Below are 26092 nucleotides of genomic sequence, written 5' to 3'. Positions count from 1 at the left end.
CTCCTATCTTAATAAATGTGCTGTGGGTGCTGACACAAAATGGCTCCTGTGGGCAGCAAAAGAAGAAGAAGAGTTGACAGGAGTACCAGTGAATACCATCACCACGGCAGCCACGTAAGACTTTCAGGACCCGGTGACAGAGGAAGGGACCCACCAGAGAGCACTTTGGCCACCCTGGACTCCCTCAAACCTGGAGCCAACCCTGCATGCACAGTGTCTCAGAAGACTCAGCAGTGCAGCCAAGTAATGTTAGATCCTGGACTTGAACTTGCGGGGGTGAGCAGGCACTTTAGACAGCCACACGTATTAAATTGGAAGCACACAATAAACATTTCTGTTCTTCCCTCCCCCACTGCCGTTCTGGGCCTTTCAATTGCTTCTGCATTCCTAATATGTACAGTTCGTGCAGTTTTGCATTTTAAACTCACTTAAATCACAGCACCATTGTGACTACAGGACTAAAACGAGCATTGCTTCTGCTACCCTACTGCAAACTGAATAAGCATCATTTAGTTACCAAAAAAAAAAAAAGGATAGTAAGTTTTTGAAATGGAAATATCTGTAATCATGTACATGCCTGGCCATCTGCCATAAAATAAGAAAGACTGCTAGGGTGACCTGTGGCAGCCCTAGTGGGGTTGATTTGCTCGTGCTGATTGGGGGGCAGGGGGCTTTTTGCCACTGTCTGCCTCATCTGCTGCTCTCTGAATGGTGATCTGGAGGGAGGGAGGTGGGCCTGGGTAGAATCTAAACACATATAAAAATTGTTCTGAAAATGCTTAATTTTTTTTTTTTTAAATATATTTTTCCATAAGGCTCACCATCGCCATCTAGTGTCACATTCTGTATTGCACTTAAAACACACTTAAACATTTTATTTGCAGCTGTATAGCTGAGTCCCTGGACTGTAGGCCCTGGCGCCAAGGTCCATCCATAGATGCACTGTTACAAATTATGACTGCAGGTTTTAATTAAGAGATTTAACATTTTGCTCAGTGATGAGTGGAGGACAATTTTAATAGATGAATACAAATTTAAAACAGTGACACTAAGAGCTGAGGGGACACTTGTTGGATGTTTCAAGTTATTTTGGTTCTGGTGTGCTAAATATAATAGGACAGTGAAAAAGACAAACATTAAAAACAGCTGTTCTTTCTAATATCTTCTAAAATACTGGATACAGTCCAGTGGTATAACAGAAAATGAGAAGCAGCTTTAAAAAACTAAATTCACCTAGAAGAAAAAGAAGGGCAAGCACCTAGCAATTTCCTGAAAAGATGGGAGGCATTTCAACAGAACATTCAGGACTGTAGCCAATGCTAGTCCTTCTAAGAGTAAACCCACTGAAATTTAATGGGCATGACTAACTTAAGTCAATTACTCTCAATGGGTCTTAGATATTAATTTTTAAAAATGTATAGTGAAATTAAGAAAAGTAAAACTGTCATACTGGATCACACGAGAATTATTCCTTCTAGCAAAGGGGCTGGAATTCACAGAATCCCCAAAAGTTAGTCAAAGCATTTTTCATAAATGGCACCTATTAATAATGGTGTTTCACCTTCTTACATTTGTAAATCAAATGAAAAAGGCACATTGGTCAAATCAAATATTTGGTTTTAAAATAGCTCTTTACTATAGGGGCACACCGGACATTAGAAGGCATTTTTAGCATCACTTAAAATATCAATAAAGGAGGAAGCAGCAATGTATCCAATTGGGTCACTTTGCAGAAATAGAAAAAAACCTAAACTGACCTTTTGAGTTTCATTAATCACTTCTTCTGACTAAAATGACTGGAGCACAAACCAAAAAAGGGAAAGGCAGTCTGAGCAGAACTGGATGGTACATCAAAGGCAAGCAAAGTATGTTAGTTTGGGAAGATCAGATAATAACATAATTAAGAGCAATGGTCTGTGCCTGCCTTTGCAAGAGAATATGACCTTCTTTATTAGGCAGATGCTTCTTTTGCTCCTGCCCTTATTTGAACTCCACAGAATCCTGATTTTCAGTAGAATATGGGGAAAGCCACAATAAAGCCATTCACACAGGTGAACAGTACATAGAGGAGATAATTAAACTGTAATTTAAACAGTTGCAGATGTGTGGTTTGGAAAATATCACTGTGCAAGGCTTTCCACTGGACAGACTTGCACAGTCTACACATCCCACGTTAACAGTTGATCTAGTAAATCACTAGTCTACCAGAGAGGTTGGACTGTTACAGCAGAAACCACTGTCTTTTAGACTAACAGATTCTTACTAGGACATAAGAATCTGATGAAGTGGACTTTACTCCATAAAAGCTCATGCCCTCATAAATTTATTAGTCTTTAAGGTGCTTCACAAAGCTTCAGTATTTGCTTTTATTCTACCAGAACCTCCTAGGACAGGGCTTAACAGCCAGATGACAGTGCAGCTGACGGTAGAACAAAGTGACAGTCCATTGAACCCTGAGACTGCAGTTCCTTTTCCATGAACTGGGCAAGAAATCAGCGCATGACAATCTTCCAGCTTACATAAGGGAGCAGGTGATCTTGAATGAGTTTGCTGCTCTCGTTATACTGCTCACAAAAGTAGGCTGCTTATGGAAACGGTGTGTGGGTGTGTACGAGAGCAGCTGGCTGATTATTGGAACAAAGTCTCATCTGCAAGATCTAAATGCTAAGCAACAACCATGACCTCTTGGGGCCTGAGGACCAAGTACACCGAGACAAGCAAAAGAGGAAGAGACTAAAGATCCACAACATGGTGGTTGTCTACAAGGTCAGGGCAGTAAGGGGGGCAGTGAATCTGGAATCGTCATGATGCAGTGCATGCAAAGTGCAGATGAAACTAGTAGTGTAGTGGTCAGTTCTGCAGTTCAGTCACTCATCATGATGATCGCCCCCATAGCCATATCCCTGCTAAGACTATACAACAAAAATGAACTTTTGACCAATGAAGACACTAAGGTCTTAATACTAGTATGTCAGCTTCCCCTTCTATCCTGCTTTAATTAACATCTAGCCTGATGAAGAGTGTTGGTAGACTCAAAAGTTTGTTCATTATATTCTGACATTCTGGTTGGTCATTATAAAGTTTGGAATTCTTCAAAATGAAAAATCCAGTTTAATCCATAGCTGTGCATGGTAATGCCAACTACCTATTCTTCTGCTTAGGTGATTTGGTGGATTTCTCTCTGAGAAATATTTCTTTATTTGGTATGCCGAGGACTGGCAAACAGTGCCTCCAGGAGATGACAACATTGTCCCCACTGTGAAATGAGTGGCAACGCATGGTCCCTGCCTGATGCTGCTCCACTACACCACTTTTGTAACCCAAATCCAACCTTGCCTGCATCTATTGCAGACACCACGGTAGTGTACATATTACCAACTTAAAAACACAGCTAGATCATTCTTTTTCTCAATTCTGATTGAAGCTGGCTTTGCACATATATTTCATATGAAACAAAACAGCAGATACAGATTAAATATGGATTGTGGCTACCGTTATACGTACACCACTTCCCAAGCCAGTGGTGGTAGTGCCCAGGGTGCAGAGTAAATGGGAGTACACAGCCCAAGGCAGCCACTCAGTATCTGCTTATCCTAAACAACCAGCCAATTTCATTCTGCAGTTTCTCCTAGCAAGCTGTCACTATACCTGCCTGTTCTGCTGTTGCATTTGCCAGTTTTATTAAGTCAAAAGATGGTGCAAGAGACTGGGCAAGTTGGAAGGAAAACACTTCATTCTAAAATGTCTAGTCTCAAAGGGGCAATGTGCTATTTAAAATGGGAATAAATTTGCATAAGACTAAATACACAAATTAGGGTGCCCGAATTTCCAGTTTGCAAAGGTGGGCACCCTACCAAATGTCTCTTATTTTGAGAAAGTGTCCCTTATTTCAAAAACAGACCAGCCACAGAGAGTACAATGTATGCCCTTTACCCAGATTCCAAACAGCTCTGCAGAAGAGACTAAAAGCAGCCATGTGTTTTTGAATGGTTAATCTGGCAAGCCTAACAACAGGTTATATTTATAGTCCCCCAGCAAGGAGCATTTGTTGGCCATTTGCCCAAGAATCTGGATACTAAACTGAAAGGAAAAAAGAAGCCTTCCCCTCACTATACTTACCCCCCCCCTCCATACACACAACCCCCACACAATGCAACTGGGAGGGAAGCATGGGGCTGACACAGCACAAAGAACTGCTTTTTCATCAGATCCTGTGAAAACTGCTTAGCAACCTGGCCTGTTGGCTGCACATGGCCCCAGTCACTGAACACTGAGGAATCCCTGACGCCCATAGCCTCCAGCACCTAGCAACCAGCCTAGCCAGTGACTGTTCAGCACGTTGAAACCCCTTCTCCCCCCACCCTAGTTTCAGCCTACGTGCCAGACACGCCTGTATCTAGCCAAATTAATCCCCCTTCTTGGAAAGCAGGAGGCTTTTGAATGACAGCACTGGAACAGTTTCCGTGTGAACAAGGCAGGATTGCCTCTCTCCCCACCTCCCCTCTCCCTCTCTATACGCTGAAAGGAAAGGAAAACTATAGGTGACTGAGGAGATGGTAACAAATCCGAAAGCACTGCGTGGCTGTTGCTGTGACCACTCAGAAAGCCATGGCAACAGCAGAGCGAAACCCAGCTCAGGCAAGCGCTAGGGAGAGAAAGGCAAGGGCGGGGGGGGGGGGAGGAAGACAACAGCCTACAAGGACCACGTTATTAAGTGTGACAGCTTTGAAAATTTACTCACTCAGGACATGAGGCAAGAACAGAATGAGGGGAATAATTTTTCCCTCTGTGTGCCAACAATGGCTGAAATGATACACATCCAGTCTGGGCACACAAGCTTTATGGCACACAGAGACGGGAAATGTTGGAGCAAATTCAGAACGTACATTGGGGGGGGGGGGGGAGGCAATGAGGAATGCCTTCAGATAACCAGAATAAAGGGCTAGGACACCATTTCAGAAATATTCGAAGCCCTATGGCAGAACTGAGGGGGAAAGCCCCTCTCATCCAGAAAGACACAAAGCAAACTTTCCCACATGGAGAGGGGATTCTGAGAACAAACTTCAGCAATGCTTCCAAGCTTGACAATTTAAAGGCACCAGCTGCAAAATGTATTGTTACTTGCTCACCCCACTTTTCAACATGGTGAAAAGTTCCAAGGGAAGTGCTACAGAGTTTAGTAGCTGACAAGTACACTGGAACATGGTCTTGAAGTTGTTGTTTTTTATACTAAGGCTACGGCATGATATAAGATTTCACTCAGCAATGGTTATCTGATATATGGTGTTCTGCAAATTAAGTGCTGTTTTTTCTCTTAGGCATATGCATCATGTCAGGCCTCTTACTGGATCAATTTGTTTTAGATACAAAATAGTCTGTGAGCGGAACAGATGGCTGAGCTTCCAGTCACAGAAGCAGTGTGCTGTACCCTGAAATGTTGCCTACATGTTCCATAGTCACTATCCCTGTCACATGCCTATTGTTCCCTAACTTGATCCCTAGCCTCTTGTTCCCCTCCTTGGATTACTTATGAAACTGAGAAATGAACTCACACCACTTAGAAGTGACTGACAGACACGGAGCAGTTACTACTAATTTCTACCTTCCTATCACTGGACCAGGAAGGGTCTTTTGCTAAATCATCTCCTCTTAATCTAGTTATACAGATATACTAAGACAGGAAAATGGAGTTTTTATCATTTGCTATCATTTAAATCATTAAAGCCCTATCTCAGGCATTAAAAAATGCTTGCTTTCTGAACATGCAACCCAGAGTCCTCCTTTCCCTGCACAGGAACTATCCTGCGGACTCCTCCTCCAGGGTTTATTCACACTTACTTTTCCTCTGCTCTTTCCTGGCATGGTCTGCACTTAAAAGCTCTGTGTCTGAGCGCCCTTTTCTGTCATTGTTCTGGAGCTTCCTCCATGAAAACTTGCCCTTTTAAGCTGAATCAGAGCAAACGGTAATCTGAGGAAACCCAAATTGATGTTTGCTCTGAGTGAAAAAGAACGGGTTTTCATGGGGAAAGCTCCATGACAAAAATAAGGAAACAAACAGACCTTTTAAGTGTGGACCTGTGCCTGGAAAGAAGGGCAAAAGCTAAGTGTGGATGTTGCTGAAGACATACCCATACCACCGGCACATCACAGAAATAAGGACAGATACTAATCCCACCTAACTCTTTCCTCCCTGCAATGATCCATTTCCCTTCACTCATTCAGTCAAAATCTTCCCCCAACCCACCATTTAGTTGCAGTCAACATCCTTCCCCCACTCCAGTGGCAGAGGAAGGGGCGGGGGGCATTTGCCCCAGGTGCCATCTCTAAGGGGGGTGACAAGAAGGCATCCCACGGGGGGCTTGCCCTGCTGCCCCCACACGCAGTGGCGTGAGCTGCCGCCATCGCCCCGCCGCAGCCATGTGCAGAGGATCCCCCGCTCATGGCTGCACCTTCCTCCGCCATCCGTATGGCACTCGAGCGGCACCATCAGCAAACCATCAGGCGGCACATGCATGGCAGCGCTACATACAGTGCTGCGCATGCGCACTAAATGCAGTGTACACGCATGCATCATACGTAGCGGCGCGCACACATATACCCTGCGTAGCGGTGCCACGCATGCGCCACCAGGCACCCCCGACACCCTGCACCAGGTGCTGGTTCTCCTTTCTTTGCCCCTGCCCCACTCCACTCTTTCTCTCACCAATTTTACTGCATCCTAATTTTCCTAAGTGAACCTATGACTTGAAATAACAGGACAAATGGAAGTGTGGAGGTCCCCACTTGGCATCAGGACCGCAGTTAAAGAGCTAAAGCCACCCCTGCACCCCACGCCACCCACATATGCCTGGGTCCCCAGCCCAGACTGGTCCCCTGTACATGCAAACTGCTTGCTTGAATGCTGTTTCGTTTAGACCTATAGCTCATGGTAGCAGAGGGGCTGTGATAGCTTTGCCTGCACAGCAAGAAAGGCAGAGCAGACAAGAGATGAAGGAGGGAACAGCAGGGGTGAAAAGTTCAGAGGGCAAGGAGGATATCCCAAGGCTGTAGTAGGTGGTTTAACGCTGCTCACAAATTGTGTAGCAACAAGGAACAAAGAGAGAGGCAATGGCTTCTATTGACTCAGATAATTTTCAAGCTGCTCTCTGTGTTTTTAACAGAGAGGAGTAGGTGGACATAAATGGGCACAACAGAGATTCGTTCACAAGCCCATTTCTCCATTCCAGTGTGAGACTGTGTTCCTATGGTAGTAATGCTAAGGGGTTGAACTTACGCTGACCAACCTCAGAGCTTAATAATAAATGTATGAGGCCAACCCATAATCCTCTTAAGAGCATTGTCTTGTTTGCTGATCAAACACTCAATGAACTCAACTTTGCGCAAAAGCTGGCTTGGTTTGAGTACCTTACTGTTGACACCTCCCGTAAGCAAGCAACTTCCGTTGTCACTTCCATGCAGAGCAGGTATTTCTCATGGAAAACATAGGAGGGGTATCATAGGGACCTATATATTTGTTAATAAAGGAAATACCATATACAAAGCAAAAAGTTAATTGAGGCAATAAGAAGAAAAGTTAAATGAAATGGGGAGCTGTGACTTATAGGCAAAAATAAGCCCATAAGCAGAAATGTTGTGCTGAGGGACAATTTTGCAGTGATAAATTTTGAAGTGTGTGAGGTCATCATGAGAGTCCAAATATGCAGGCAACTGTGATGATCCAAATACATAAATCCAAAGAGCAGCAGAACATAGGAAAATATCCAGTTTATTAGTATCAGCTATGAGCTGGGAAACAGTAGTGTAGTGGTTCACATGTTGGACTTTGGCTGGGGAGACTTTGGTTTATAGCCCTGATCAGTCAGTTCACTGGTCAGTCACAGCCAGCCCTAGGCCCAACCGTGCTCACAGGGTTATGACGATGATGGTGGTGGTGGTGATGATAAAATGGAGGAATCCACAACCAGGTGTGCCATCAATGGAAGTAAGGTGGAATATAAATGTAAACCACATTGTTATGAGGAGGAGGAGGAGTAGCAGTAGTACAATTAACGTTCCGTGTAATACACATGCTAGTAAGGCTCTTTATGGACTGTTTATAATCAATATCAGGATAACTGTGTTAGCACAGGAAAAGGCTGTTGCCAGATAAATTAATGAATACAGGATGTCCTATACAGTATTACAATCAACCTACTCCACTCCAGACCTGCAACACTGGCAAATGCAGCTGCTGCAGGCAACACTACTGCTCCTGCTGCAAAAAAGTACCAGAGCTGTGAGTGTCTACATTCCTGCTCCCCTGCAGATGGGTCCCATGAGTACATGATGTTGGCAATTTTATCAATACAAAAGAGCCAAAGCCTGCACACAAAGCCCAATATGTTTAAAATTATTAAGTTACGTTGTATGTTGAATGGTAGATAATGTAAAACTATACTTTCAAAACAATGCTTAGTCGTTTTCTTATTATCCCAGCAAATTTGTACTCATTGGCCAGAACACAGGCAGGCAGGAGAGCAGCTATCCTTCTGCAATCATGAAGAACACTGCTTGCACACTTTACCTTATATTTGACTTTTTAAAAAAGAAAAGAAAAGTGGAAGCTGCATGCTCGGGATGGGGCCAGTAATAGTCCTTGAAGGGCCAGGTCCCTCCATTGCTGTGTCTCTGTACACAAAAAAGTTTGGTTATGCCTGGCAACAGGAGGTGACATTCTTTCCTTGGACAAGTACCAAAGGCTCATCATTGCCAACACTGCTACCCCAGGGAACCTTTCCTGGCGTTCTGATGGATGCTGGGTGGCTGCCATTATAATTGCCCACAATGTCCCACAGTGACGCTTCACTGCTTTGGAGCATTGTGCACAATTGCAATAGCAGCTGCTTGGAAGTTGGCACTCAGCAAAGGAGCGCTGCCACCACTGTTGACATTGTCCTCTGCATGCCAAGATTCTGTGAGTGGGAGATATGCAGTAAAGGATCTCATTCTGAAGACCAACTCAAACCTAAGTGAGGTGTTTATATTGTGGTCCTAGTGCAGTAAGTGTCCGTTGCAGCAGTGTCTTTCAGTTCTAACCTTCAGTCCACTGCTGCTTCAAGCTAGGCCTCCCTCTCTTCATCTCCCTTCACTGATGCCCCATATTCCAGGCCTTGGGTTTCATCACATTACAGCCTAGCATAACCAAGAAGTAGAACACAGAATGGGCTATCTGTACAACAAAGGCAGAATCAGCATCTCCAGTCACACCCAGACAATCCGTTCATCCTGATTTGTTTGCAGGCAGGTTACATGAAGTTGTGTCAAAATAAGTGTTATTCCACACTTTTCAGTGCATGTCCCTGTCACTTTCCTTAATGCAAAAACTCCAATCTTTGGAGGAAGCAGTTTGTTCCACAAGATGTCCAAATCCACTACATTTGTGCAAAATGCATTTGCCGCTAAGTGACTGAATCTAAATCAAAACTAGTGCCAATCTGGAAGTTCCCTCAGTGGCTCTCAGAGAGTTCCCTGTGATAAAGTTCAGAATCTATAATTTGAGGGAGGACAAAACAGAGATAGGCTTGGTCTTTTCCCCAGCACTAGGTCCGAGTGTACCCCTTTAATTTCTCCCATGCAAGAGAATGCTTGTCACCAATTCCTATGGAAGCAAGTAAATCACTGCATTTAGGACCACCCCTGCCCTTCCCAAACCTCTTTTCACACCTGAAACTGCATCACCCAATCCTGCCATGACAGAGACTGTGACTAATGGCTGAGCTTGTGCAATCCATCCCTTATTCCATGATCTGTTCCGGATTGTCCCAGTTTAGTGCTCACACTTCCAGTTCATTTTTGTGGGAATATTAAAGAGGTACCAACATTCGACTTTCAACAGTGCAAAAAATTGATCAGTCTTGGAAACTGATTTTATGCAATTGACCATTACTTGTTCCCCTTGTCTGAGGGGATTTTTTGGATGTTCCACACATCACAAGGCTTTTCCCTCTTCCCCCTTATTTATTTGGATCCATTTCATAAAATGGATAGGGGTACTTGCGTTCACATGGGTGCTTGGTTGCATTAAATTTATAGCCTTCCACTGATCAAAATCAGGTACCCTTTGTGGTGGCCCTTGACAAATGTCCTTCAGCTTTAACCTTGCTGGAAGCTAGGCAAGAAAATATTGTCTGTGTCCCCCATAGTACATTCCCCTTAGCACTGGCAAGTTAAACTTCAGGTTTAGAACACAGGTTTTCACACTTGCCTAGGATGGATAAAAAAAAAATATTGAGTCCACCATGCTCTTTGAGCCTTCATGCCGCTTCCTCACAAAAACCTAGACCTTTTGGTATACTTTTAGCTGGGTCCTTTGCACTGGTTCCCTGGACTGACTAATGAGGTAGCATTACAGGAAATGTGTCAGTCACTAATTGACTAATAATATTCAGGGCTTTGACAGCTGAGTTATGAAAGCACTGCAGGGGAAATGGGGGGGGGGGGGAAGAGTGTTTGGAAATTTCCAGGCATACTGTCACACTCCAAAATGACGCATGCTTCAGATGTCTTCTCACAGAAAGGGCAAAGACCTGGCGCTTTTTCCACTTTGGCTTCTTGAAATCTCTAAAAGACTAACTATGGCAGATAGAAGCAAAACTGAAGGAGTTTTAACATGTTAGGACGACAAATGCAAAAAGTCAAACTAAATTGAACCTGACCCCATCCCCAAAACTCCAAATTAAAATCTCTCTGCTACCTTGAACCTGAAGCACAAGAGAATCCTCTAAAGGAAGAACAACTAACCAGTTCTGATTGAGATTATATTCAGGCAGTTCCTATTTGGACATAACGCAGGAGCATGAAACCCTGGGGTTTGCTCACTTGTACTTCCACTCCCATCTGAAACCTAATCCTGTCCCTGCAGTGGTCAAACATCACCGGCAGAATTCCTGAGGTATCTTGACAGTAAATAAGACTCTTAATCCATCAGGTCTAGCAGCCTCTACTAGTTCAGAGAGCTCCATTCACACAAAATGCTAAGCCACAGTTTGTTGCAAACATGGCTTGTTCAACAAATCACAGGTTGTTTCACAGAGAAGCAAACTAGCAATGACTTGTTTCCTTAAAGCATGGTTTGCTTTCCATCTGCTCTTGCCTTGTACCTTTGTACCTTGACAAGTATCTGGGTGGGATGCCAAGGCAACTTAGTTAAGCAAGGGCTTAGCCAAAATACCAAACAAACCATGGTTTGTAAGTCAACAGCTAGCCATGTCTTAATATTGTGGATTGTTGGCAGGGGGAAAAAACATGGTTAGTCTGCTGGGCTGCATTTGTGCAGTCAAATAAACCATAGTTGGGGTAAACAAACCATGGCTTAGCAATATGTACAAGCCAGGCCAGTGCCTCATCTTGTAGCCACCTCCATAACTACAAAACAAATACATCTATGCCTCTACTCAGTTCACTACTAGCAACCCAATACTTGAAGGGGAAATGTTGTCCAATTACCCAGGATAAGCAAAATTCACTGGACTTGTGATAAGGAGCTGGCATCCTGTGGTCCTTTATCAACTATTTTGTCCCATGTTAGTTGTGATCATTTCAAGTAATGTAAACAGCCCATTGTTATTGTTTCAGGCAAGTGTTAGCAGCACATGAAAGGTTGCTCTTGCTCCTCTTGGTTTTACTGCGTTCATTCACAATTTCAAGGGCTATTTATACCATAAGCATATTCGGTATGAATACTGTGACTGGAACTGTCTGTCCTTGTTCTAAAATGGAAACTTGAAATTTAGAAGTCACTTTCACTTAGATTCATTTCTTCATTTGCAAAAACACAACAGTAAAAAAAAAATCTTGTGAGAGTGGTGGGTCCTCTGACCATTCTTACATATTTGTGTTAGAAATACCTTTATCAATGATTCTATAAGAATTAGGGACACAGCTCCTTCACTTCCTTAGAAGTGCCCATGAAGCCTGATGTGGCTTTTCTAACACATAGGTAAAGGTAAAGGGACCCCTGACCATTAGGTCCAGTCGTGGGCGACTCTGGGGTTGCGGCGCTCATCTCGCTTTATTGGCCGAGGGAGCCGGCGTACAGCTTCCGGGTCATGTGGCCAGCATGACTAAGCCGCTACTAGTGAACCAGAGCAGTGCATGGAAACGCTGTTTACCTTCCCACCGGATCGGTACCTATTTATATACTTGCACTTTGACGTGCTTTAGAACTGCTAGGTGGGCAGGAGCTGGGACTGAGCAACGGGAGCTCACCCCGCCGAGGAGATTCGAACTGCCGACCTTCTGATCGGCAAGTCCTAGGCTCTGTGGTTTAACCCACAGCGCCACCTGTGTCCTGTTCTAACACATAGCACCTCCTTTATACAATCTTCCTAAGATTGTATAAAATAAGAGAAACAAAGACTCTAGAGATGACAGAGCCAAAGTCTGTTGCGTGATAGCAATTCTTTAGCAAGTGATCTGCTGATGGTGTTATGTAACCCCTAGATGCGGCTTCAAAAGATGTTTCTGCTCATCAATAAATAATTGGTTAAGAAATATACTTAAGGGCACATGGAAATCTTATTGTGCCTTTAACCCTCCTACATGCAACTTCCAAGGAAGGAAAAGAATTTCACAAATTGTCCTGACAGTTCCTCTCAGCTCTTCTGTACATGAAGCCCAAAAGCATCACAGCTATCACTATAAGTGCAGGAAGGGACGTACGTAGATTCAAAAGTGCTGCTCCCTACCTGCTGTTCAAAGTGGGAAGAGGACCTGGCCATCAGCCTTCCTAAGAAGAGAGTCATCAAGGAACCAATGCCAGATGTGGCTTCTTATGCCAAAAATGGAGGCATGAGTTTAAATCCCACCAACAAAAATTAGTCTTTCCCTATGGCCTGGGATTTAAACTCATGCCTCCATTGTTGACCTAAGAGGCCACAGCTGGTATTGGCTCCTTGTTGAGCCATTACACCTCAATGTGCCAAGCGCTATCCATGCCATCAGAGCAAGTTACCCAATAGCATCAGAGGTGGAGGAAGCAAAGAGCCAAGGGGAAGTTGGCAAGAAGTAAGAAGAGCTTGTCCGCCATGGGGAGGTCACATGTTTTCAGTTTAAGTAATCCCTAAACTTTCCCATTAAGCAATAACATACTTGTATCTTATTCATTGAAAAAATATGTCTCTCATGATCCCCACAGCCTGTGGGATATAGCAGGATAGCAGGTTTAATAAATGCACATTTAGGCAGGCTCTCCATTCAGACACAAGTCCAAATTTGATCGTGTGATAGTACAGCTCAGTTGCAAGTTCAGCGCGCATGCACACACTTAATACACAATTTTGCTGATTTCATCCATTTTCATTTTCAAACTTTTCTACAACTCATCTCCTCTACACACACTTCCCGCTCCCCCCTATCAGGGCTACTGGAATTTGTTACCTAAAATTTCTGTTCCATTTTACCACCAATATCTTTTGCTCTGATTAAGCAAGGCACCCAGGGCAGCCTCTGTGCACTGACATGGGCACGATTCCAAAGAAACCAGGGAGGATGCTGTGGGTTGCTGCTGTTAGCATTCTGATTCTGGATAATGCAGCAGGGCTGCCTGGTATCCAGGCTTTGTAACCAAGTGGGGGGTTTGTTTCACAGGTTATTAAAAGAAAGTGAAACCCACACAGAGGCCCTCATCCTCATCTCCTTCAGCTGCATCTATTGTCCCATTCGCAGATAGGAGCTTTCCCTGTTTTAAAAATAGCATAACTGGGCAGCAACACTTGGGAGATGAAGCAGCCACTTCTTGCGAGTGGCGGGTTCAGCCAATGCCAACACACTTTCCATGAGTTGTCTAGCAGCATTCATTTAGCTGAGGATTGGAGTTATTTTGGGAAGCTGCAATAGCATCCAGGGAGACAGCCTGTCACCTTTTCATCCGTCATCAGAGAGAATAACTTGCTTTTATTTATTAAAGACAACAACAAAAATCCCATCATTTTCTATGATTTCAAGCTTGAATGTGAAAAAAGAAAAGACAGGCAAATTGCTTTGACCTCACAGTAAAGCGCTCTCACACAACTTCCCTTTTCTGAAGCTGGTGAGGAAAATATGCATTATCATAACTCAAAGGCTGCTAAAAGGTGGCACTGTCAGGAATGGGCAGAAGGCCGGCCGATCTGTAGTTAGATTAGCATGGACTTCCGACTCTGTTGTTTAACAGAAGGCTTTTCCTTCCTAAATTAGAAATAAACTGATATGTAGATCTGTACAAACGGGTCATTCCAGTCTACATTTTGTGAGGCAATTGGCTCCAACCCAAGCCACCAGATTGCTTGTGTTTCTGTTTGGTAGAACTTGGTGCTCTAACAGATCCCACAAGCCTGAAGCCTACCAGCACCTGACTAACAATCCAATCCAATGTACAACTACTCATAAATAAGCCCCACTGAATTCAAAAGGACTTACTCCCAGGTAAGTGGGTCCAGGATTGCAGCCTTAGAGATTCTTTCTCATCGTTTTATATACAAATAAAACTTTCTCACTCGCCCTTATAGTGCCCACCCATCACGCAGTGGTCCACATTCAACCACCCTGGTGCGCTACTGGAAGCCAATGCAAGACTGCTGCTAGTGCAACAGGGCTTTCCTCCCTGCCCTGCCCTCCATGCCTCCAGCAAATCCACTCTGAGAACTCCCAGAACAGCAAATGGAAATGCCCATCATTTCATCTGGCAAGTAGAAATGCTTGCACTGACACAACTATTGTTTTGGTGTGATGCCAAATTCCACCCAATGCTCATATTCCCAAACAAGCAAGAACTGATGCTTGTTCTTGCCATTAATTAACTGCGGGAGTTTGGACAGTACCAAGGTTGTTTCTGTTGGGAGTAAAGCAACAATGTGTCTAATAAGTTACCTGTACCAGTGGGTGGGTGGGGTGCGTGATAGAAAGGCAACCTATTCTTCCCTTGCTGATTTCTTGTTCAGTAATTACTTGTTGATATGGAGGTTGTTTCTCAAACTTTAGTCACCTCCTACTCCTCCTTCAGTGTTAGCGCTGGTTCTCTGAACCAGATGACTCCCCAATGACTACATGTAAGCCTAAATTCAGAATAGCTTTGTTTGTCAAGAGTAATAAACCTTCTTGTTGTTGTTTAGTCGTTTAGTCGTGTCCGACTCTTTGTGACCCCATGGACCAGAGCACACAAGGCACTCCTGTCTTCCACTGCCTCCCGCAGTTTGGTCAAACTCATGTTGGTAGCTTCAAGAACACTATCCAACCATCTCGTCCTCTGTCATCCCCATCGCCTAGTGCCCTCAATCTTTCCCAGCATCAGGGTCTTTTCCAAGGAGGCTTCTCTTCTCATGATGTGGCCAAAGTATTGGAGCCTCAGCTTCAGGATCTGTCCTTCCAGTGAACACTCAGGGCTGATTTCCTTCAGAAATTTGATCTTCTTGCAGTCAAGAGTCTCCTCCAGCACCATAATTCCAAAGCATCAATTCTTCAGCCTTGTTGTGGCAAAGGGGCTTGAACAACTCAGAGAAGCTATGAGCTATGCCACCCAAGATGGATAGGTCATAGTGGAGAGTTTTGACTAAACATGATCCATCTGGAGCAGAAACTGGCAAGCCACTCCAGTATCCCTGCTAAGAAAACTCCATGGACAAATACAACAGGAATATAAAAATAAACCTTACTTTTTATTATTTTAACCAGCAGTCTCAGGCTATTTCTTCACTCTGTTGCAATATACTCCAACAGTTTCCACCTTGGAAGTAAAATATGGGGCGAGAAAAGAATTGCCATTCCAATATTTTTCTGATATTGTGACTGAGCTCTCCATTGGCACTTAAGGGGTATTCTGAGTATTTTAAGTGCTTTGTCTATTTTGGGCTGCAATTATTAACCAGACTCACTTGTATTGTAGCTCAAAGTTCAGGGGTAGCATTTCACAGGCAGTCTTCTTCCTTATGGAGAAACAGTGTGCAAGGAAATGCTGGAAATAATTCTGCAGAAAGAGAGATTCATCTGGGGGCTGGTGTCAGACAAAGCATCCAAGTTAGCAGGTCCCATACACCACTTTCTCAAGGAAATCTGTACAGTAATATTTTCTGTACAAGAAACTGATGTTATGTATGTGCTTCTTCACTCACTACCAAAGCTACATCAATACTTTTCTTTATATTTGCCATCACTGGTTATCTATACTCAATGCAACAATGCTGACAAGGGCAAATCAACAGCTCTCTGTTTCTTTCCTCTTTTTCCCAACTGTAAAATGGACATTCTACAAAAAATTAAAGACAATGCAAAGAAGGGGCACTGAGGTAGACACAGTCCCAAACCCACATAGTTTTTCTCCTTTTGAGAGGGCACAATAAAACAGCAGTAAAACTAAGAAAAGCTCCCACTTGTGGAACACCCTCCCCTCTGAGATCTGCCTGGCATCACCTTCATTGGCATGCAGCCATCAGGTTAAAACCTGGTTATTTACTCAAGCTTTTAGTCATTCTAATCTCACAATATAATTTTGTAATCACTGTCACTTATGTTTTACGATTCTTTATTGCTTTATTGTTTAATCTACTCCCAACTTTGAGCTGGATTTGTTGTTTTAATGATTGGGAAAAGGGCGGGATACACGGACACACACACACACACACACACACACACTTATCCTCCCAATCTCAAAACTTCCCTGTTTCTGCACAACAGGTTCAAAACTGAAGGTTATTTTGATATACACAAGGATGACAATGCATTCTCAATGAGCAAGTCCAGGAGAATGCCTCTGATGCTTTAACTTATCTGAGATGAGCATTGTACTGTGAATTCTGATGGAAGTAACTACACAGGATAGAATTTATGCATGTACTATAAACCCATTGATAAATAAGGGCTCACTCTAGTACAGCTGCTATGCCAACTAAGAGGCCAGGTGGTTTACTGGAGATTCAATTTGGATCTGGTATGTGGTGCTGTGGGACGAGGTTTTTTTTAAAAAAATAAAAAAACCCTCTCTTCCCTCACAATTTTTCTGATCCAAAAGTTATTAAAAGAGCCAGAAAAGAAAGAAAAGAAAAGCCCTGCTGCCTCTGGGTTGTGGAGTTGAGTGAAGCTCAACAAATGTTGATTCCAATGGCAGGGAAAAGAAGGGAAGGAAAATGTCTAGAAAGCCAGCAACCAACCAACCAACCAACCAAACCATATTCCTATATTCCTCAAGTGTCCTACACTGTTTTAGGGCGGTGGCAGGCAAAGAGAATAATATTCCACATGTGCTGTTCCTTCCCATGTGGAATTTTCTACTTCTACTGTCCTTTGAATCCATCGTGTCTGGGGAGTTGTGCTCCTTTCATTCCTTCTGTGATTCATCCAGGGCTTCAATGCCTCCCACCGTCCCATATTCCTAGAAAAGATAAATCTTTCTTGGCTCAGTGAAGATGGTGGAAACATACCATCAAGCCAGCCAGAATCATTGCTTGCAGCAGCCAAGAATCCTCTGCCAAATGAGGAGTGTGGGTGGGCTGCATAGGTGTCAGATCCAGGCATTCACAGATCCTGGCTTTTCTATGTATGCTGCCTGTACTAAGACAGTCTTCTGGTGCATTCCAGACATTTTGGACTACAGCTCCCATCAGCCTCAATCAGCACTTCCCCAGCCTTCTCCCACCCAGATGCATGTCTAGAAGGCATCAGATTGGGGAAGGCTGTACTAAGGCAAGTCACAGACCAGTGCCTGAAGTTTTAAAAATACCTGTCAATGCCCTCCTCCCCCATTTTGAAATGATGGGGCCATTTTTCTTAGGAGGAAGCCCATTGGCACCTAACACTGTCCACCCAGACTGCAAGACTGGCTTTTTATTACAGAGAGAATAAATCATTAGCATAGAATCCTTTCAACAAATATGGAATCTCTGTCTCCTCCCTCCTCTTCCCTGTTCAACAAAATTATTATTTTTTATTTAATTCATTTCTATTTCACTTTATATTTAAAAAACAGCTCAAAGCAGTTTCCAATCTATCTTAAAACATCAAATAGAATATTTAAAAATATCAAAACATGAAAAATGAAGGTCAAATAGAAATACTCTATTAAAGCAGAATGATGAATGGGATAACAAAATGTTATTTTAAACATAAAAAATAGATAATAATTAAAAAAACTTCACAGAAACAGTATCATTAGAAACAAAACAAATGAAATAGAAGTTGCACGCACACACACATGCGCACACACACACACACACACACACACACACACACACCCCATACCCTGCTACAAATGCATTCTTAGCCATCTTCCACACACAAACCTTACTCTCAAACATTCCCGCCACCCATACAGATAACACAACTAATCCCCAGCCAACCATTTGTTGCAAAGCAAACATCCAACCTACAAAAAATCTCTGGCAGCATTAAGCATAATTTACAAACAGCTCATTCAGCCACCTCAATCTAGGGCAATAAAGTATCATACAAACAGCAACACTGCTGTATCCTCGTAACATTTCAGTCACTGGTATTCTCAGTTCATTGTGGGTATACCGTGGTCTGTGACAATATAATGCTTTGGGATGGCAGTGGGGTGGGAGCCCACAAAATAATGGAAGGTTCATCCTTGAAGTCTATAATAAAACATGAAGATTCTCCCTTTTGCCCCCAAGCACTAGAGGCCAGGGAAAGCCATGGAGACCTATTGGCTTCAAGCCAGACCTAGCCCACCATCTTCTGATCTTTAGGCTCGCAGCCTCTCTGTATTCCCTCCTTTACAGAAGGAGAATTGTTGGTACTATTTTCCACAGCACTCTTGGCAGCCACTTGGCATTCTGGGAAGACTTTGCACCTGTATATATAAAGCTGCCCGGCACGCAGTGGGTGTGGACAGGGAGCCTCCTCAGGGTGGGCCAGTAAAAGCTACACACACACCCTCCATTCGCATCCTGAATAGTTTTGACTTTCATTCTGGCAAGCAGGAAATGAGACTTGTAGTGATGCCAGCAGCAAGAGGTGGGGGTGTGGGTGGGAGAGAGAGTGAGAGAGAGCAGGAGGAGAGTAGAGAGAGAAAGGAGAAAGATGGAGAGGAACTACTATGGGACTTCTGTGCTGCAAATAACCAGGCAAAGGAATGAGATACCCAAAGCCCCTCCAGATGGATGTTGGCTTTGGACTGAAAGCAATGTCAAGCCACAGCTGCTAGGCAAATGCAACAAGAGAAGAGACGCACACACATATCCATACGTCACTGGGGACATCTGGAACTAATCTGCAGCACTGCCTCCCACCAAACTCCCCATTTGCTATTTAGTTAAAACACAGGCCTTTCCCCCAGGCAAAAATCGCAATATAAGCAGTTTGCGTTCCAGTTGGCTGTCAAGCGTTGCCCAGTTCCCCATCTTCTGTGCCAAGGCAGGCCTGAAAAGTTGCCATGGTTCAGGTGTAGCCTGCTGTGTCAAAGCTATGCCAGTCTGTATTTTGGGTGGATGGAGGGGCAAAGGCCTTATTTTGTTAGAGTGACAAAACCAGTTCAGCCCAGGGCATCTCTAAGTCCAGCCTGACCATGTCAACTCTGTCCCTGCTCCCACTCCACTAAAATTCACCCTTCTACCAGCAACACATTGTGCTGTTTCAGTACACACTTTCCCATTCATATGATAGGCCAGACAAAGGATCGCCTTTAAGGTACCATTGGCAGGGAGAATTTGAGTGGAAACAAAACAGGATATTTTCTTGAGTCGACATAGTGCCCTCTTGTGGAGGCTAGTTGCTATTGAAAGGAGTGAAGCCCCAGTTGTGAGGTAGCACCCAAGGGTGTGAAGTATTGGTGTAGTGGAGATGCTGATGTAGAGATGCAGGGTGTCAGGCTAAGCAGAAACAAGTGGTTTAAGGAGTGCCGCTTCCAATCTGATCATTTGGAAAATTCAGGAAATTAGCTGAAGGAGGAACTGAGGTCATAAACTCACTTCAGCAAATCACTTTGATTTACATAGCTGGGATTAGGTCCCAATCTGAGGTTTGCTTACCACATGGAGACAGAACCACTGTCAGGGAACACAAACCTTTATGCACACTACATAGTTGCTTCAAACATTGATGGCTTCCTGATGGCTTTCTGTTTCCTTTGTGTATCTGTTCCATCATGTTAAATTAACAGCCCCCAAAACCAGTGCCAAAGAGGTTATAGAAACTGGAAGAGGAGGAGGGAGGAGAGGGATATTGGATTCTAGTCAGAAAAGTTTTTGCTATTCCTCACTTTCCATGAAGTAACATCTCTCTCTCTCTCTCTCTCTCTCTCTCTCTCTCTCTCTCGTCTCTTGGCTCTGGAATTGGAAAATAAATTCATCTAACAAACGGTGTCTTAATTAGAACCTGTTTCCAAGCAAGAGCAGGGGAGGGGGAAGGAAAGGAGAAACGAATCTGCAGTTTTCAGCAACCACTGTTATTATTTAATTAATTCATTTATTTTGCTTCATTCTATTAGTACACAACAACCATAAACCCATTTTCACATCACAATTTCTGAATGTTCTAGGAACTTAGATGCACTTTTTTTTTGAAGAGCCATAACACACCTAACTGTGCAGTCATTTATAACAGACATTTTACATTTTTAGTAATCTCTACCACTCTTCATAATGCAGTACGTAAGCTTTCAAGTGACACAGAACTCTTCTAAGGATAATTGGTCAGGCGGGCAGGGGTATATGTTTCCAAGCAAAAGCATAGTGTAGGTCTTGCTTATATTTGTCTATGGATTATTCCAGTCTCGGGATGGATGTCCTTGCAAACCTAGAGTGCAATCCTATTCATGTCTATACATGTTCACTAGATCTTACTTCAAGTTTAAGTGTGTACATTGCATACAGGATTGCAGCCTTAGGCAGACAGACATAAATAAGATTTTGGTTTTTCATTAAATTAGAACTTAGTTACTTAATATCTCTGAGAACGCTGGAATGAAGAAAACTTGGTAATATTACCTAGTAGTTACTGTATCACATGCTGGCTTATGAAAATTGGTTGGTTTTCACATGTTATGTTATTGTGTATGGGGATTTTATTCTACTAAGACAGCCAACATTTAAAATATGCAATTTTGCTCTTCAAAAATCCTGCTTGGTCATCCAGTCCGAGGAAGAGTTCTGCATTACCTAGAAGCTTAAATAGTGCTTTGCAAACATTGGTTGGTCCCAATAAAAGGCATTGAACTTATTCTGTAGAGATGGCTACCTCATTTTAATTTATATTTCCAGATGTAAATATCAGCCAGTCTCAGCTCCAGCAGAACATGTTCAAAATGTCAGGGTTCAGCTTCTAAACATGTAGCCATCAGGACAGTATGTCTGGAAGCACAAGCAGAGTGCCTTCCCTCTATCAGGTAGCCATATCTCACTGTTCCTTGACATTTCACATCCAGGTGTGGTTTTTTTTACGCCCCCCCCCCCCAAGCAGCTCACGACACACAACGGAACAGAGCAACAAAACATTAACATGCAATAAAAATCCATCACAAAATCTCATAGCCACCTAGAAAGATTAAATATTACAAACATGTCCCATGCTTCCCACAGCAATGGGTGTGTGTAAAACAAGAAATCAGTCTTTTAATCCATATTTAAATCACAGGTGTTCGTAGTTTTGGGGGTTGGATTTTTTGTTTTTGTTTTGGTAAGAACTAGACTTGGCATTCAACAGGAGCAGAAGGTTGGGAGACAGCCTAGAAGAAGAAAAAGCTCTTAGCTATCTGATCCTAACCTCCCTATTTTGGCACAACATCTACCCAATGGTGCCTGCAGATGGAAAGTTCTCTCCCTAGGGAAGCTTGCCTGGCGCCTACTTGGTTATCTTTTCTGCACCAGGTGAATACTTCCCCCCTTCCTCCAGGCTTCTTAAAAAATTTTCGGCTCTGAATCTGCATTGTCTGCTGTTTCATTTTTTATTGTTGTGTTTTTAGTACTTTAATGTAATTGTTGTGAGTTTAGGGGAGTTAGGCTGTATACCTTTAGGGAAGTTAGGCTGTATATTCTAATTCCTGGATCCAACAAGGATTAAATATCAGGAACGGTCAGGCCATCTTCCTGGTGAAGTAATGGCCGAAGTATGGGTAGTTAAGATAACAGATGAAATGGCTCTGGGCCTGAGGACAAATGAGTAAGCCCCCACTTCAACTTGCTGTCAGTTAGAAAGACAAAAGATCAGAGCTGAGGTGTGTGAGCTAGAAGGAAAGACTGGACAGCTGAGAGACAGAGCCCTGCCTGATTTCTGCTGGGATCCAAGGCTGTGGCTATGGGAGAAGCAAGACCTTCTTGGGGTGTTAATGCTGTGAGGCCCTCCACTGTAGGCTCCAGTTGTATATACGTGTAAATAAATCGTATATCATAAAGATACCATAGTCTCCACTGTCTCTCATGCCTATTGCCTGGAATCTCGTACTGCTCTGAGATTCGGATGGTGTGCAACATTATTTTAATTGAACATTATAAACTAGCATTACTGGGGGTTCTTTTAAAGGGCAGGATATGATTTAAAAACAAAACTAAATACTGAATAAATGCCGCCGCCTCTGAATTAACACTGATTATGAGATATATCTCCAAAAACAATGGGGTCCATCTTCCAAACTAAGTCAGTAACTTGTCATACCAACAAGCCAGCAAAAAATCCAAAAGTTTGGCTGAACCTTTCCACATTCTTCTGTCAACATAAAAAAATAATAACCACCTTCGCTCTCACAGACAGGGAATCAAGCATAGTCTGACTTTGTCTTCACTGATATGGTTATACTCTTAACTTGGCCAGTCTATCATTCAGTCACTTTTACTGGGAGCCTGAATCATATGTATGGCAGAGAAGACTGGGCAGACATGATGACCCTACAACAAACAGGCATAGGGTTAAAAACACAGGTGGGGCTCATCAAGCTCAGATAAAGCAGCTGATACTACTTCCAGGCTGAAGACTAACAGCCTGCCTCCAACACAAGCAAATACTAGGCCAAATGCAGGCCTCAAACAAAATCAAGAAAACTGGGGGCCAGTTTTTAAGGGCTGTAATATTCCTGTTGAGTCCTTTTGCAAGTGTCAATCCTAACACTACTTGCTCCTTTGATAATCTTTACAAATACAGTTGGGTAAAAACATTTCAATAGCTTGTTTGTGCATGATATCAAGGTTTTCTCCAACTTCAAAGTATTTTTGAGAGCTATAAAAAAGAATATTAAGTAAGCGCACAAGAAAGACCAGGTTTTTCCTGGTTTCTACTATCACTGGGTAATAGAGGAGGAAGGGGATGTGGGAAATTGCTGCTCTGCGAGTAAACTACAGTTCCCAGGAGTCTTTGGGGGAAGCCATGTATTCATTATTATTAATATTAAACTTACCATATTTTTCTGTGTATAACACGCCCCCATGTATAAGACACCCCCTATTTTGGGGGGCTCAAATTTAGTAAAATGGGTGATGGCCCAGAGTTTTTCAGTTTTTTGGGGGGAGGATTGCCCAAAGTTGTTGAGCTTTTTGGGGGGAGGATTGCCCAAAGTTGTCTTTATTTTCCCCAATTGCAAATGTAAAATGGTGATTTTCTTTTGTAAAAATGAGAGTACCCCTAAACATTTTTTTTTGGGGGGGGGACACCGCTTAGGACCTTTGTGGTCTGCAGCAGGGAAAAATCAGGCAAAAGTAACAGGATAGCATTGAGGTAGCTTGCTGTATTTCCCCTTTCCTCCAGAGCTGCCACACTGTCCTCAACAGAGCTAGTGTTTTAGGGCTCTATCAAGAATAAATCAATTTCTCAGCCATTGTCTGTGGCTGCTTCCACACCAGAAGAGTCACACTTTGCTTACTTACTTTTTAGAGGGCAGATCCACAACATCATCCACAAAATACCCCCTCTTGCATTTTCCTTCTTCAGTTTTCTTTCTAGAGCTGAAACAATCCAGCTTTTTAAACTAAATGAAATTGATGAGCAATTTCCCCCAGGTGTAGGTGGTTTATTCTGGCCAGTTACCACCGCTAGAGATCTGCCTCTCTAGGATTCAGCTCTATTGCTTCAAATCTTCCCTACTAAATAAGATCACCTTTATGTGTGTTTTTTTTAAAAAAAAAACATGGGGAGGGGGACTAACATTACAAAAGCACAAAGGAGAAACAGAGAATTTAACCCTTTCCAGAAGCACATTGAACCCCAGTAAAAATTGCAACACACACTTGACATAGCACAAATCACAGCACCCTTAATAAACTAGTTACCAGGATTTTTGGTGTGTGTGCTTTAAATGACATTTGTGAAAGTAACATGTGTGTGTGTGTGTGTGTGTGTGTGAGTGAGAGAGAGAGAGAGAGAGAGAGAGAGAGAGAGAGAGAGAGAGAACAAGAACCCGCTTGTGCGAAGGTGTGCATGGGTCATATGCATATAGCCATATGTTCCTAGACAGAACGTCTGATCCTTCTGCCAAATGGCCCTCCCAGAAGAAAGTACCTCCTTAGCAGTTCAGTTCCAACTAAATGTACCTGTAAACTGAGAGCAGGATATGCAAGTATTTGTATGGTTACTCTGGGTTCTGGCAGAGCCAGAGAGCTGACACAGAGCTGTGGAAAAAGAAATATAAACCCAGCCCATCCTAGATTGAAATCTTACACCTATTTGCATTGCCAAACCAAAGCAACCCCAAAGTATTTCCTGAGCAGTCTAATAGCATTTGTTTCACTTTGACAAACACAGTAAATTTTGCTATTTCATATCCACTCAAAGCCTAAATCAAAATTGCTGAAAGGTGTGGAAGATCCAGTCAACATTTTTTATGTATACCCAGTTAAATACATATGATTCAACTGTATATGTGCCTTTGCTTCTGGTGTACATAGTCTTCATAAACTGCCTCATATTCAGTCAGGTGCTAATGGAGTTGTTAATAATTCAGGTTTTTTCCAAGCAGAAAGTTCTAACTCTTTTTAATTTTAACATACTGTATATGGGTAGTCCAATCCTCTAAACTGTCTGGCACAAATTTTCCCCCACTAGCTTTATACAAGGCACTGGGAGAGGAAAAATTGCACCAGTATTAGTCATTATAGAAATTGGTGTCACAGTCCATGTATGAATCTTAGAGATATGTTTTATTTGGTTGGAGGCAATTTTGCATACTGTATTTGGTTTCTGACATCATTACTCTTTTTATTTTGAAGTTTTATAGTTTTTAATAGTTATATCTTTATCTAAAAGAAAAATGTCTAAATCCTAAAACAGAAGTCATTTCCATCACTGCACATTTCCTCTAAAACCGGTAACTTATGTGAAAAACAAACTTTGGAGTTAAAGTGTGCAGCCAGCAGTAGGCAGAAGAGGGAGAATGAAAGGAGGCTAGATTTAACGTCCCTCTCTTTTCCTAAATTAATACACTGGGCAACTTTTGAAAGGTGTTTCAGACCAAGGCCCTCAAGGAATATACAAGTGCTGGAATTTAATGGGGTTTCCCTTTTTCCAGAGGCCCTCACTCAAAACAGCTTTTGCTGGAATGTGCTGACATTGCAGAGTTTCAAACAGCAGGGCCAAAGCAGCACCAGGGGCTTAGAGGGGTGAAAGGGCAACAGAGCCTAATTAATTACAGCTTCCAAATGAATATCAATATGCCAGGGATGGGGGAGGAGCCCACTTGTGAATATCTTGAGGTTTTTGGTCCTGCTGTGAAAAATGCAAGGGCTTGGCAGCGAGAGTTGAGGAGAGGTGGAGGCCCTCCAGGAAGCAGGCAGAGGCCCAGTGACAAGCTTTTTGAAACTTTGGCCAGTTTCAAAGAGCTGAAATTACTGAAGGATGTCTGAACTTTTTTTTAAGCATGCCAGATCCACTTGGATCCAAGTGAAAGAAAAATACAAGGAAATTGATGTTTAATGCAGTCATCGTCTTTGCAGGAATAGCGTTATCCTCTCCCACCCACTCCTCCTTGGGGTCTAATTTAAACTGCTCAAACATCAAGGAACAGAAGTCCAGTATTTTGAGTGCTCCTGGAGGAAAGCAGCAGCAGCAACCAGACCAAATTCTGTTGCTTTTCAACATCTGTATTTTGGAACGCTTTGGTGTTTTGCTTAGCTCCACATCCTAGTGCTTGGATTAGCAAAGAACA

At 43.0% G+C, this 26092-nt stretch overlaps 1 long non-coding RNA gene across 5 annotated transcripts in view; it reads right to left on the bottom strand.

Annotated features, from left to right (window-relative positions):
- Positions 1-26092, bottom strand: part of LOC308479124 — a 55990-nt gene that overhangs the window by 14932 nt on the left and 14966 nt on the right. For 3 of the 5 annotated variants that reach the window (XR_013987458.1, XR_013987459.1, XR_013987460.1), the window contains one exon: positions 23820-23897. The exons of the other annotated variants lie outside the window; for them this stretch is intronic. This is a non-coding gene — a long non-coding RNA (uncharacterized lncRNA). The remainder of the gene's footprint in view (positions 1-23819; positions 23898-26092) is intronic. 5 annotated transcript variants of the gene reach the window in all.

Source organism: Podarcis pityusensis, assembly GCF_964106645.2.
Source record: "Podarcis pityusensis genome assembly, chromosome: 6".
In the NCBI taxonomy this organism is placed as follows: domain Eukaryota; kingdom Metazoa; phylum Chordata; class Lepidosauria; order Squamata; family Lacertidae; genus Podarcis; species Podarcis pityusensis.
The sequence above is the reverse complement of the archived record's forward strand: the minus strand, read 5'-3'. Positions and strand labels throughout refer to the sequence as shown.